The following is a 13,026-nucleotide window of genomic DNA, read 5'->3' as shown; positions in this document are numbered from 1 at the left end:
TTTATACCTAACTGATATACATATATTTATACAATATACATATATCAGGGGTATTTTGGTCATTTAATGACATGTAATATAATACAGTTCAATAAGGACAGTAGAGTCTTTTTATTTTCTGTTTTTTTGTCAGTCACTGTTGGAGAGGCAGCCCAACTAGTCGTTGGACTGCCTCCCTTTCATTGTAAGGCTCTATAAATAGAGCATCACCACTCTATGCAATATATGCTTTTCTAAGCTTATTGGCTGTTATACTAAAATCAGTTTTTTACATTGTGCTCTTGTGGAATTCATGCTTTTGTATATCTCTTTTATGAGATTGGTATCAGTCCATTAGAGACCATATTGTATTTGTGCACTTGTATAGCCCTTCGTTGGCATTGTGATTGTGCACATCTTGTTTGATTACATGCTCTCAGAGCTTAGGTCTCTTGAAGTATTGAAAGTTATCTTAGGATTGCTCTCTTTGTGGTGGTGCTTTTCAATCTTTAGTCTTCAAATGCAAACCTTCTTCATTATGGGAGAAAGATCGCGCCTCCGTATCTCCTACAAGCTCAGCATAAGCAACTATTTGATGTGGGCTGTCGCAATGAAAAATCACATCAAAGATAAAAAGCTTTGAGGGTTTGTTAGTGGAACCACTAATGAACCTCAACTTAAATTAACAAGAAGAGAACTAGATCAAATAGATGCTCTATCCGAAGAAGAAAAAAAGAATTCTTTGTAGAAATACCAAAACAAGTTGGAGGATTGGGAAGTTAGCAATGCCCAAATACTCTCATGGTTCATGAATACCATGGAGTTCAAGATCGCCACCAACATCATCAAATTTAAAATGGCATGCAATGCATAGATCTTCCCAAAGAGTACATTCATTCAAAAAATATGGCTAAGCTATATTATCTTCAAGACAAGGTACGTAATACCAAACAAGGAGATAAAAGTGTAATAAACTTTTATAGTATCTTATCTCCTATTTGGGATGACCTAGCTATGTTAGAACCAAAATGGGAAGGTTCGACTATTGAGATGAAAAAATTACATGTTGAAAGCAAAAACCTTTTCTCTTTTCTATATGGTCTCCGGCCGAAATTTGAGCAAGTTAGGTCTTTGCTTTATAGGATTTCGTCTCTTTCTCTAAGTGAGGGTCTTGCTCAAATTTGTTAAGAAGAAACAAGACTTGGAATGCACAAGTCTAATGACGAGGTTATTGCCGTATCAAGACCAAAATTTTTGTAAAAACTTATAAACCACTCCACTTTGAAAGAAAATTCAATGGAGAAGGATATGATAGGGGCGAATACATGGGTAAAATTACTTGTTATCATTGTAAAGAACTAGAACATATATGACTGGATTGTCCAAAGCTCCAAAAAGTGGCCGTCGGAAGTGAAGAACCTCAATAATCAAAGAAAGGTGACAACTTCAATGATTTAACAATTGCTCAAATAGCGGAGGCCGTCTCTCAAATTCTAAAAGCCACTCCTACATCCGGCGTCGCCATCTCCTCTTTTTCTCCTTCAGGTAAGTCTTCTTGGATTTTGGATTTGGGAGCCTCTTTTCATATGACTCATAGTGAGTCTCTATTATCCGATTGCACTAATTCATATTTTTTCATGTGTATCAACCGCCGATGGTACTTTTTTGAAAGTTAAAAGTATAGGAAACCTCAACAATATTTCAATTTTTTTTTGTTCTAAATGTGAGGGTTATTCCAAAATTAAATTTAAACATTTTTTCGGTATCTCAAATTTTTGATTATGAGTGTAAAGTATTCTTCTCATCTAAGGCTTGTTGGGTGCAGGATTTCCAGTCAGGAAAGTTGATTGGGCAAGGCCATAGAAGAGACCTTTACTATATGGATTCCTTATGTTTACCTAAAAACACTTTTTATAATCATATCAAATAAATTAATTTAGATCTTTGGCATAAAATATTAGGACACCTAAGTACATCCAAATTATCTCACAGAAAAATAGTAAAACAATAAGATCTAAACATGGTACTATCTAATCCCAAATGCAAGTCATCAGGAAAATTCAGATCTCTCACAACCCGTTTTTACAAAATCTACCAAAAATTACAGCTTCAAAATAAAATCACCATATTTTTACTGTGACTGCCTGTACCTGTCAAGAATATAACCCAACAAACCGATCTTAAAAATCATGAGTAGAAAAATAATTAAAAATCCTCTAATGAACCCTGTTCTGATAGAGTTTTAATCCAGAATCTGTAAACTACAGGATTTTTATCAGATTAAAGATTTTCTTGGAATTTCTAAAAAATGTTTTCGACAAAACTCTTTTTACACGGTCTTTTATTATATGTTAGACTACACCCAAAATTTTTATAAAATATTCAGAGTGATTTTGCTTGATCTTTTATACCTTTCGAAAGAGGTAGGTCAAAACAATCCTATAACCAGAGCCTAAAACTTGAATTCTGTTAGGACAAATGTTTCTTCCTCAATACAAATCCAAATATGGTAAAACAAGATGCTAAAATCAAACCCAAGATGTGTAGATTAATCCAATATTTTTATTTAGATGTTTCAGACTCATATTCGAGGAGATATCGATTTATTTTTGAAACTGGTTGGGGATAATATATCAGTCATCTTAAACTTAGGTTTCTCAAAAAACGTTTTTGCTAAAAATCTTCTTGAGACCATAAAACCTTTGAAATATCATTATTTTAGATTTAACAAGATCTAATAAGGGTTAACTTATGAATATCACAAAAAATAAACATGTTATGACTGAATCTAACCAAAATCAACAAAGAAACCCTATTTAGACGCGCTTTTCAAAATTGTTTTAATGAAAAACCCATGATTCACACTTTGCGAATCGAAATAACAATTTCTTCATAAAGGAAAATGTGTATAACTGAGTTAAACATGTAAATACTCCTCTGAAATAATATATTATACATATATGCATGCTTGGTGTATGTACAAAACATCTATTACGTAAATCTTACTTGAAAAATTGTTAGATCTGTTGAACCGCAAGAAAATCGGGTAGCTTGATCTCTACGCCACTACCAAAGGTTTTGTAGGTTTAATGACTCCTCACCACAACTCCAGACCTCATAGACGTTTTTAGGAGAAGAGGAAGAAGGAGAACAAAAAGAAAAAGAGGAGAGATTTTTTTTTTCTAAAAAAAATGAGAGGGGCGTGTGGGAGAGGGTATAAAATATAAATAGCCCTCTCACCTAGCTCTAGTTCTAAGTGGTTAAGGACTCTCTCCTCAAAATTCGTGTGGAGGGGGAGGGGAGTTCTCTCTGAGTTAAAAATCTATCTCTTAGACTCTTCTTCGGTTGTTATTTGATTTTTCTTAAAATTTCTATTTGAGTAGGAGTATTATGTTTGACTATTCTACAACTAACCACTAACAAATCCAACTAATTTTAGTTATTCAAGAGGTGTGGGATGTCCCACCCTCTTTATTATCTAAATTATTAATTTAATTAAATTTCTTAATTAAAATGTTAATTATCTCTTTTATTTATTTATTTATCTAAATTAAAACTAGATAAAATTTTAACTCATATGGACTCTTGGATCCAAATGAGGGTCCACATAGGACGTCCCCTATAAGGGTCCAATCTATTACCATTAGATCCAATTAATATTTTAAATTGGATCCAATCCAAATATCACCTCAAATCCATATTGGATCCAAATGCCGAATTTAGATCCAAAACCAAAGTCCAAAATCTAAAACTACTTATTTTTAAGTTTTACAATTATTCTTGCAATATTCTTCATAACTAGAGAGGGAAATTCATAATTAATCGAAATCAAGAACATCAATAATTCACAATATAGTTATAGATGCACCAATAATTCGTCATTTATTCACTTTAATTACTGAAGAAAAATCTTGGGTTTTACATAGGTACTTTGATTTAAGTATATGCGTGTGAAAATATGGCTCCATGAAATGTCAATTTTCCATATTGCTAATTCCTGAAAATATTCATTTTAGCTACAACGTTATTTGACATCAAAACATAATTTGTGTTTGACAATTTTCTGTTTTATTATGAGGTTCCGAAAATCTTGTATTGATCAGCCTTGTCAATTGACATCAAACATTGAACTGCTACTTACTGGTTGTTCCCTGTTAAATATGATTTGTATGTTCTTGACAGCAGGTGTCATGATTAGGAATCAAAATGCTTAGTTATTAAGTTCATTAAATTGGTTTGCAATCAACAAAATATGCACTCAATTAGATTTGGGCATCTGTATAGTCCGTCTGGCCGAAAAAGATTCTGTTATGAGTCACCAACATCTATGTGAATGTGAAAGGAAGAAAAAAAATATGCTCACATCGTTTAGACGTTTTTTGGGATTCCAGAAAAGTAAAAAAATGGGTTTAGTAATATATGGATGGTCTGCGTTTTCTTAACAACATAGGTCTGGTTTTAAAAAAATAAATGGGTGCAAAACGTGATTTGGCTCAACATAACGATCTTCGTTAAATTGGGTTTATAAAAGAGAAAAAAACTGTCACGTATGAGGCACCTCGTAACTGAAAATCAGATTGGATTTTAAAATGTGTATTTCAAGTCAGTGACACCGTTCAAGGCATTTTATAAGAAAAAAAACATATATAATGACCTAAGTTTTTTTTGTAATATATAGTGACCGGCAAGTTAAGATTTGGATTTTTGTGAAAAACGATTTATATGTATGTCTTGAAGCTTTATAATCAATGATCTTAAAGTATGAGTTTATGATAAGAGATATGATTAAACTATATATGATTTGTTTCTGGCTTAGAAAAATAATCCCAATTTTTATTAGATTTTTTGTATATGAGTTAAGCTTTGATGAAATATAGTCACATTTGTTTTGCCTCTATGATTTTAAAACTACATATTTTCTTTAAGTAAAAGATTAAAAGTTATGTTAGCTTCATATATATATACATATATGCATTTTTACCATAACCCATATGGATTTTTAAGGTATATTCTAAATGTGATTGGAAGTATGTGAAACAAACATGTTGCCTAATGAAAGAGTGCACGTATTCAATTAAGAAAAGTTATTTATTCGTGTGATGCATATTACTTGACAACCAAATGGGTGGTCGGCACATGATGTGCCATTTTAAATAATCCCAATGGAGACAAGAATCTTAGTTTTCTTTAGAAAAATGCCAAGTAGATGGTAAACCTGCTCCCACTAAGCAACAATGCTGCATGCACAAAGCTACTAACATTATGAGTCTTTAACACAGCTAAAACTTAATGATAACAGTGAACTAATGATCCAACGTGAAGCCTCCACATCTGCATCAGTTTAAAGCTTCTGTAGGATTGGAACACCAAGATGTCGATGATCTAACATATCATCCAAAGCTTTACGCACAGGGAAGAAAGCTTCCTTCTAGCAACAATGGCAAAACCTCTTACCAATCGACTGTTTCTTTGAATTTAGTGAGTTCACTGGTGAGACAAACCATAGTAAACCTACCATTCTCTGTTAAAAAACAAAGAATATTATAAGAGTGATTATTGTGGATTAGCTAAAAAGTTATGAGTGTGCTTTTATTAAATGATCCAAGCTTACATCATTATCATTTTATATTTTCGTATCCATGTATTAACTAATGGTCATGCATGTTCTTCATTTCAAATTCTTAACCAATGTAAAGTCATAAATCTTGTGCATTGATCAGCAGAAAGAAAATAATAAAAATACAAAAGGACAAAAGGATAATGAAATGGTACATGGTTGCATCGGGGGGGACCTAAACCCTGGCTTTACTCTAGTTTGGAGGTAGGCACCAAATGGAGTAACAGTGGTGCTACTCCTACAAAATCAGGGTCAGCTTCAGCATTTCCCAGTATTCACAAAAATGGCACCGGATTCTTTGATAATCAGAGAAAAACCTACTCTGTGGCAACAACAGAATTATTTTTTGGTTGTTTATCTTTTTCCATCAGTGCATATCTATGATGCTCAACAGGAGAAAATGGATGTTTCCCAAGAATGCAGCCTAAGAGGAATAACTTAACTCAAATCAACATGCCAATGTTTTTCTATTCAAAATTGGCTGTTGTATTTTTTTCATCAACTTGAGATGTCAATTACCATAACTTGTTTCAATGACATCTGAAGTATTAGTTTCACTTAATGATTCATTACTTCTAGCCATCATGCAGAACCACATGAATCTTTTATATATATTTGCTAAATCAAATAATGAAATTATTGATAATGATGATATTGATAATTTTTAGTCAAATAAATAATGGACCAAGCTATGAAAATAGAATTTGATGCACTACACAAGGCCTATACTTGGGAAGTTCAACATCTTCCTAAGGGAAATAAGACAATAGGATGGATATGGGTATTTAAAGTCAAAACAAAGAGTAATGAGTCCCTAGAAAGATATAAAACAAGATTAGTTGCAAATGATATTCTAAAAAATATAGATTAAATTATGAGAAACCATTTGACCCCGTAGCACACATGACCATAGTTAGAGCTCTAGTTGCAGTAGCATCTATTAGAAAATAGCCTATATATCAGTTAGATATTAAGAATGCTTTCTTAAATGAAAATTTAAATGAAAAAGTTTACATGGATCCTCTCTTGGTCTGACTAATGGAATGATTCTTCGTCTTTAAAAAGCTTTATATGAGATTAAACAAGCTCTTAGAGCATGATATGATCGGTTTAGTGGAACTGTGTTGAATCTTGGATTTAAATCCTGTTATACTGACACTGCCCTTTTTGTAAGATCTACCAGTACCTTGCTTATCATTCTACTCTTGTATGTTGATAATATGATTATCATCGGGAGTGATCAGAAGAAAATTGAAGAAATTAAGATTATTCTTAAGAAATCCTTTGATATCACTGGCCTTGGTTTTTTGAGATATTTTTTAGAAATTAAAGGAGGATACTCGCTAAAAGGGTATATTTTGTCTCAAATAAAGTTTGCAGCTAATACTGTTGCACGTTCGGTTATCACAGACACTGTTAAAATTGTAATCACATAGCTAATCTCATATGTAATATTACCACTATCATATGTAATCTTATCTTTTTAGTTTAGTTTCAAAGTTTAGGTAGGATTGGGTTAGTTAGTTTTTCTTTTTTCATTTTTGGACATTTAATAGGCTTTATGCCTTTTTGACTAAGTCAAAAAGCATAAAACATCATTTTTATTTTTTTGGACATGTAATAGACTTTATGCCTTTTGACTAAGTCAAAAAGCATAATGCTCTATGAGAGTCGGAATCCCAACGACAACAACTCTAAATAGAGCCGTTGGGAGCTATAAGGTGTAGGATCTTCTAGAAGAACCCCATCCTCCAACCTTAATTTGGCATTTATGACTTTTGGAGTCTCTACCTTTTTATCATATGAAATGCCAGACTTATTACATATATCTCCAACAAGCTTCATTTGTGACAGAATATATCCTCGGAGAGAATATGCAACTTCAATGCCAAGAAAATATCTAAGAAAACCTAAATCAGACATGTCAAAGTTATCTTTTAACATATATTTTAATATTAACAATACTATCTTGATAATTTTCTATGATAATCATGTCATCAACATAAAGTAATAAGATAACAATATTAGTACCTACACTTTTCATAAAGAGAGCAATGTCAGTATAATATGAACAAAATCCCAATTTAATCATGATATCACTAAATCGTTCATACCAAGCCTTGGGAGCTTGCTTAAGACCATATAAAGCTTTTAAGAGTTTGAGGGTTTGACCTTGTCCAATGTTAACTCCGGGTGGCGGATCCATATATACTTCTTCATTTAGATTTTCATTTAAAAAGCATTTTTCACATCGAGTTGATATATATGTCATTTTTTGGTTGATGCGACAACTATTAAGGTTCTAACACTTGTCATTCTGGCTATATGAGCGAATGTTTTCTCGTAGTCAATTCCATATTTTTACGAATATCCTTTAGCCAATAATTTGGCTTTATATCTTTCTAAGGATCCATTACTTTTGGTTTTAACCTTAAATACCCATCAACATCTAATATATTTTTTATGTGAAGGCAATTTGACTATTTTCCAAGTATTGACCTTTTTCAGGGCATCTAATTCTATTTTAATGGCTTCAACCCAACATGGTATAGTTTTGGCTTGATTATAATGAGTAGGTTCATAATATGAATGTAATGACAAGCCCAATAATTAGATGTAAGAGACTCATATGACACAAACCTATCGGGTGAAATTGATTCTCTAGAAGATCTCCTAACATGGGTTTCTTCTAAAGATTCATAAAGTTGAGAAAATTTCTCCAAGGCACTAATAGGCCTTTCTTGGTCTCTTCGGGTATATACATTAATATTTTCATTACTGATATGATGATATTTCAATATTGGATACATCATAAGTATCCTCTATATTTTCAGGATGATTCATAAAATCATCACATATATCATCTATAAGGTCATGTAAAAACATGTAGTCAATTTCATTTTGTTTTTCTAGGTTTTCAAATCCATTCTTATCTTCCAAAAAAGTTACGTCTTTTGAAATATATAGTTTGTTATTTTTGAAATCAAAACATCTATAGCCTTTTTTATTTTCCCCATAGCCCAAAAAAACACATTCAATCGCCTTTGGGGATAACTTGTCTCTCTTATGTAAGAGGACAAAGCATTTACAACCAAAGATGCGAAGGCGATTGAAATCAAGAGGAAATTTGAAAAGTTTTTCATATGGAGAGATATTCTTTAGTTTAGAAGAAGGCATTCTATTGATTAAATATATTGAGGTCAAGACGGCTTCGGCCCAAAATGTTTTTGGAATATTTTTAGAGATAAACAATGTTCTAGCGGTTTCAATAATATGTCTATGTTTTCTTTCCGCTAGTCCATTTTGTTGTGAAGTTTTAGGACATGATTTTTTATGACAAATTTCATTTTATTTTAAATAATTTTAAAATTCGGTAGACAAATATTCTCCACCGGAATCGGATCTAGGAATGGATATATTACTTTGAAATTGATTTTGTATTTTCATATGAAATTCTTTAAAGAAGGAAAACACTTACGATTTATGACTAAGAAAATAGATCCAAACATATCTAGTGAAGTAATCGATGAAAGTGACATAGTAAGAGTAACCACCCTTAGACATAACCGGAGATGGACCCCAAACATCCGAGTTCACCAATTCAAAAGGTCTTGTAGAAAGAAATGTTCTAGTTGGAAATGGAATAGACTTCATTTTTTAAAAAATGCAATATTTGCAATTAATGTCTTTTTCCTTACAAAATTTGTTTGCAAATGAAAAAAAATACATTTTTAAATAACTTGGATGTCAAGTCTTTTATGCCAAGTTTCAATGCTTTTATCTTGGACATAAGTACAAAAAGAGTTTGTAGGAAGGTTTAGATGATCCATATATTAGAGATCCTCCTTTCTATGGCCTTACCTAATTCGCTTCTCGGACTGGAGATCTTGCACAAAACAACCATTAGATGAGAAAAATATTTCACATCCATGGTCAGAAATTTGGGAAACCGAAAAAAGATTTAAATTTAGCTTTGGACAAACTCTTACTTTTTGAACAAAAAGGTTTTGAGAATTTTTAGAGTTAAGTGTTCCAATACTTGTGATTTTTAAAAAAGTCCCATCGGCCGTAGAAACACATGAACTTTTTAAATTGGTGCATATATCGGTTAAAGCATTTTCATGAGGGGTCATATGAAAGGATGCTCCAGAGTCTAAGATCTAAGAATACGTACCGGGTGATGATGTAGACGCAATGACCGCACCTGTTGTGGAAGAAGTGTCTTTGAGAATTTGTTGTAGAGCCATAGATATTGGACCAAGTGCTTCTTTGAGGTCTCCACTCTTGTCTTCATTTCCTTATTGGTTGTAGATCGTTCAAGAGAAGTCACCTTAGGCTTGAATGTTCCATTTAGCTTTGGGCAAGCGAGTTTGATGTGACCTGACTCATAACAATGATGACATACAATCATCTTTCTTCCTCCACTATAGTTTCCTTGTTTTTCAAAGTGTGGTGGTTTATAGGTTTTGACATTGTTGCTGGGTTTGGATACGGCAAACACTTCATTAATGTTCTTACTCATGCCAAGCCTAGTTTATTCTTGTGTGATTTCAGTTATGACATCTTCTATTGGAGGAAAAATAGATCTATGGAAAAGTGATGACCTCACTTGCTCAAATTCGGGACGTAGTCCAAACAAAAATTGGAACAATCGATCTTGTTCTATTTGTTTTTGTCTTAGTTCAACATCCTCCATAGCAATCCATTTTGGTTCCAAAAGAGCCAACTCATCCCATAGTAGGTTTAATGCACTATGGTAATCTTGTATACTTGAATCACCTTGTTTGGTGGTTCTAATTTTTTCTTGCAAAAAATATGCTCTTGCAAGGTCTTTTTGGGTATACATACCCTTCATAAAGAACCAAGCCTTATTGGCTCGGTGAAATTTAGCTATATTTGCAGATACCTTGATTTCAACATTGTTCATGAACCAAGCAAGAATCTTGGCGTGATTGCTTTTCCAATCTTCAACTTTCCTTTGGTGGTCTTCAATGACTTTGAGACGAGCATCTCCCTCAAGAGCCTTTTCTTGGTGTCCTTCAATCTTGGTGAGTTCTAATTGAGGTTCTGGAATAGAACCCATTACATAACCCCAAAGTTTCTTACCTTTGAGGTTGTTCTCCATTGCCGATGCCCACGTCATGTAGTTCTTTCCATTGAGCTTGAAGAATAGGTCGATTTTGGATTCCATGATGCCACTAAAGTGTGTGAAGAATGAGACAATGAATGCAAAGATGAATATCACACCTTTTCTTTTATGAACCGAATGACTTTGATACCATGTAACGAAATATGCAGAAAAATAAAGAATGCAAAATAAAACATTCACAATGTCCAACAATGGACAAATACACAAAGGTGATAATGACCAAGTCCACTATGGGACAATACATACCAGGGTTACCGGAAGCGCCCAGCTAAAAGGGGAAGCGCGAAACATCGCGCTTCCGAAGCGTGGGGGGGGAAGCGTCCCCCTTTTTTGGGAAGCGCGCTTCCCTTTAATGGGGGACACATTTCCCTTTAATGGGGGACGCACTTCCCTTTAATGGGAAGCACGCTTCCCATCACGGTTCCCCCTCGCTTCCCCACGCTTCCCCTGTTTTTTTCAATTTTTTTGTATTTTTTATTTTTATTTTTTTCGCTTCCCCCTCGCTTCCGAGACGCTTCCTAGGTCGCTTCCGAGACGGTTCCTAGGTCGCTTCCGAGACACTTCCCGAATCGGTCCTAAGTGGTCCTACGCTTCCCCGCTTCCTAAAATTTTGAAAGTGCCTCGCTTCCCGCTCCCGCTTCCCGTATCGCTTCCCACTCCCGCTTCCTCAACTGGCAACCATGATACATACACAAGCTTTAAGAAAAGCACAAACTAAAAATATAAAATCTCTTTATTGAGAGAGAGAAAGCACTAAGGCATATCAAATACAAGGGAATTCACCCCTATTTATACAAAAGAAATAGGTTCAAAAGGGAGGCCAAAAGGGAAGCCAAAAGGGTGCTCCCAAAGAGTCGTTGGGAGCCTCCAACGGTCACATTTGTGACCATTGGGGGTCTCAACGACTCTATTGTTAGGTCCCCTAAATGGCATGAAATATAAAGAAAAAAATAAAAAATAAAAAATAAAAAAGAAAGTGGAAAATGAATAAAAAGGAAAAACCAATTGTTTGCTAAAACAATTGTGAAAAGACTATAATACCCCTATTGGGTATTGTAGTATAATACATATATATGTATATGTATTAATACATATAATTTAACACTCAGTGTTGTGTAAGACACCATTAACTAACCAAAGAGAACCCCCTAATTTCAGGTTGGATTAGTGATGTGAAAAGCGTTGAGGTGTAGCGAGACACTACAACCCAAAAAAGTGAGACATGCTTCGAAGCTCCCTGAAGCAATAAAGCTAAGCTTCACAAATAAATGTGAAACAAAAAGCAAATTTAAAAACTCAAATAGATATAAACAAATGCATTTTTGTGAACCGACAACAAATAACAAATAAAGAACCAAAAATAAATTCCAAAACCAACTTCAAGCAACAAGTACAATAAATAATTTCAATTATCTAACAAATAAGATGTGATCATTCAACTAAAGAAAACTAGAATCACTAATATTAATTCAACATAAAACAATTATTTGCTATAAAGTATCAATAAAGTTATTAAATGTAATACTGAATGCACTTGTCCAACTTCGGAGTAGCACAAACTTCACAAGTTTAAGATTACTGGAGCCATAGAGGTAATATCTTTATAAAACAAAATGAAGAAAGCCTCAAATGATGATTGCCTATGGCCATGTACTATAGACTAGGATGCATTAGACTCACCCATTGTCTTATCATCATCAATCTCCAAACTGTCATGTAGTTCTCATCTGACTCATTTGTATAAGCTGGTTTTCCTAGTCTTTGTTCTCTGTTTCTTCATTTCTCTGTTTCTTTATCATTTACATTTTCCTCAATAAACACTTCCCTTTTCGTTTAGCAACAAATCATGCTTTAAATTATTAATCATATACTAATTATGATATATTTTTTTATGTATATATAACAAGGAAAAATGTGATAAGTTCACCTCTAAAATTTGATAATGATCTAGTCTTGCCTTTCATAGGCATAATTTTGTGAACCTTGATGTAGAGTGAGAGCCTTTCTGACATGAGTTCTCCGACCAATTATGATTTTTAGGAAACACTGATTCTTCCTTTTTAATTATCTATTTGTTATCCTGGTCAACTTCCTAGCGTTTCTCTTCATATGTCTCTCTCTTAACTTCATGTTATAGATTACAAAGACTAATGCATTCATCTTTTCCTTGATCAAGACTTCAATTAAAATAACTGAGTTAGCTTACAGCCCTATTTCCTGAACTGAAAGAAGAAGCTGAGCTCAAGCTGCTTATTTAGAGCTTAGTTTTTTTGTGAATCTT

General features: G+C 33.3%; 1 protein-coding gene across 6 annotated transcripts in view; it reads left to right on the top strand.

Annotated features, from left to right (window-relative positions):
• Positions 1 to 13,026, top strand: part of LOC149816663 (protein VAC14 homolog) — a 98,793-nt gene that overhangs the window by 14,260 nt on the left and 71,507 nt on the right. The window lies entirely within an intron of this gene.

The sequence above is a fragment of the Nuphar pumila genome, chromosome 14, assembly GCF_984573655.1.
Source record: "Nuphar pumila chromosome 14, dmNupPumi1.hap1.1, whole genome shotgun sequence".
In the NCBI taxonomy this organism is placed as follows: Eukaryota; Viridiplantae; Streptophyta; class Magnoliopsida; order Nymphaeales; family Nymphaeaceae; genus Nuphar; species Nuphar pumila.
This window is presented reverse-complemented; position numbering and strand designations above follow the sequence as displayed.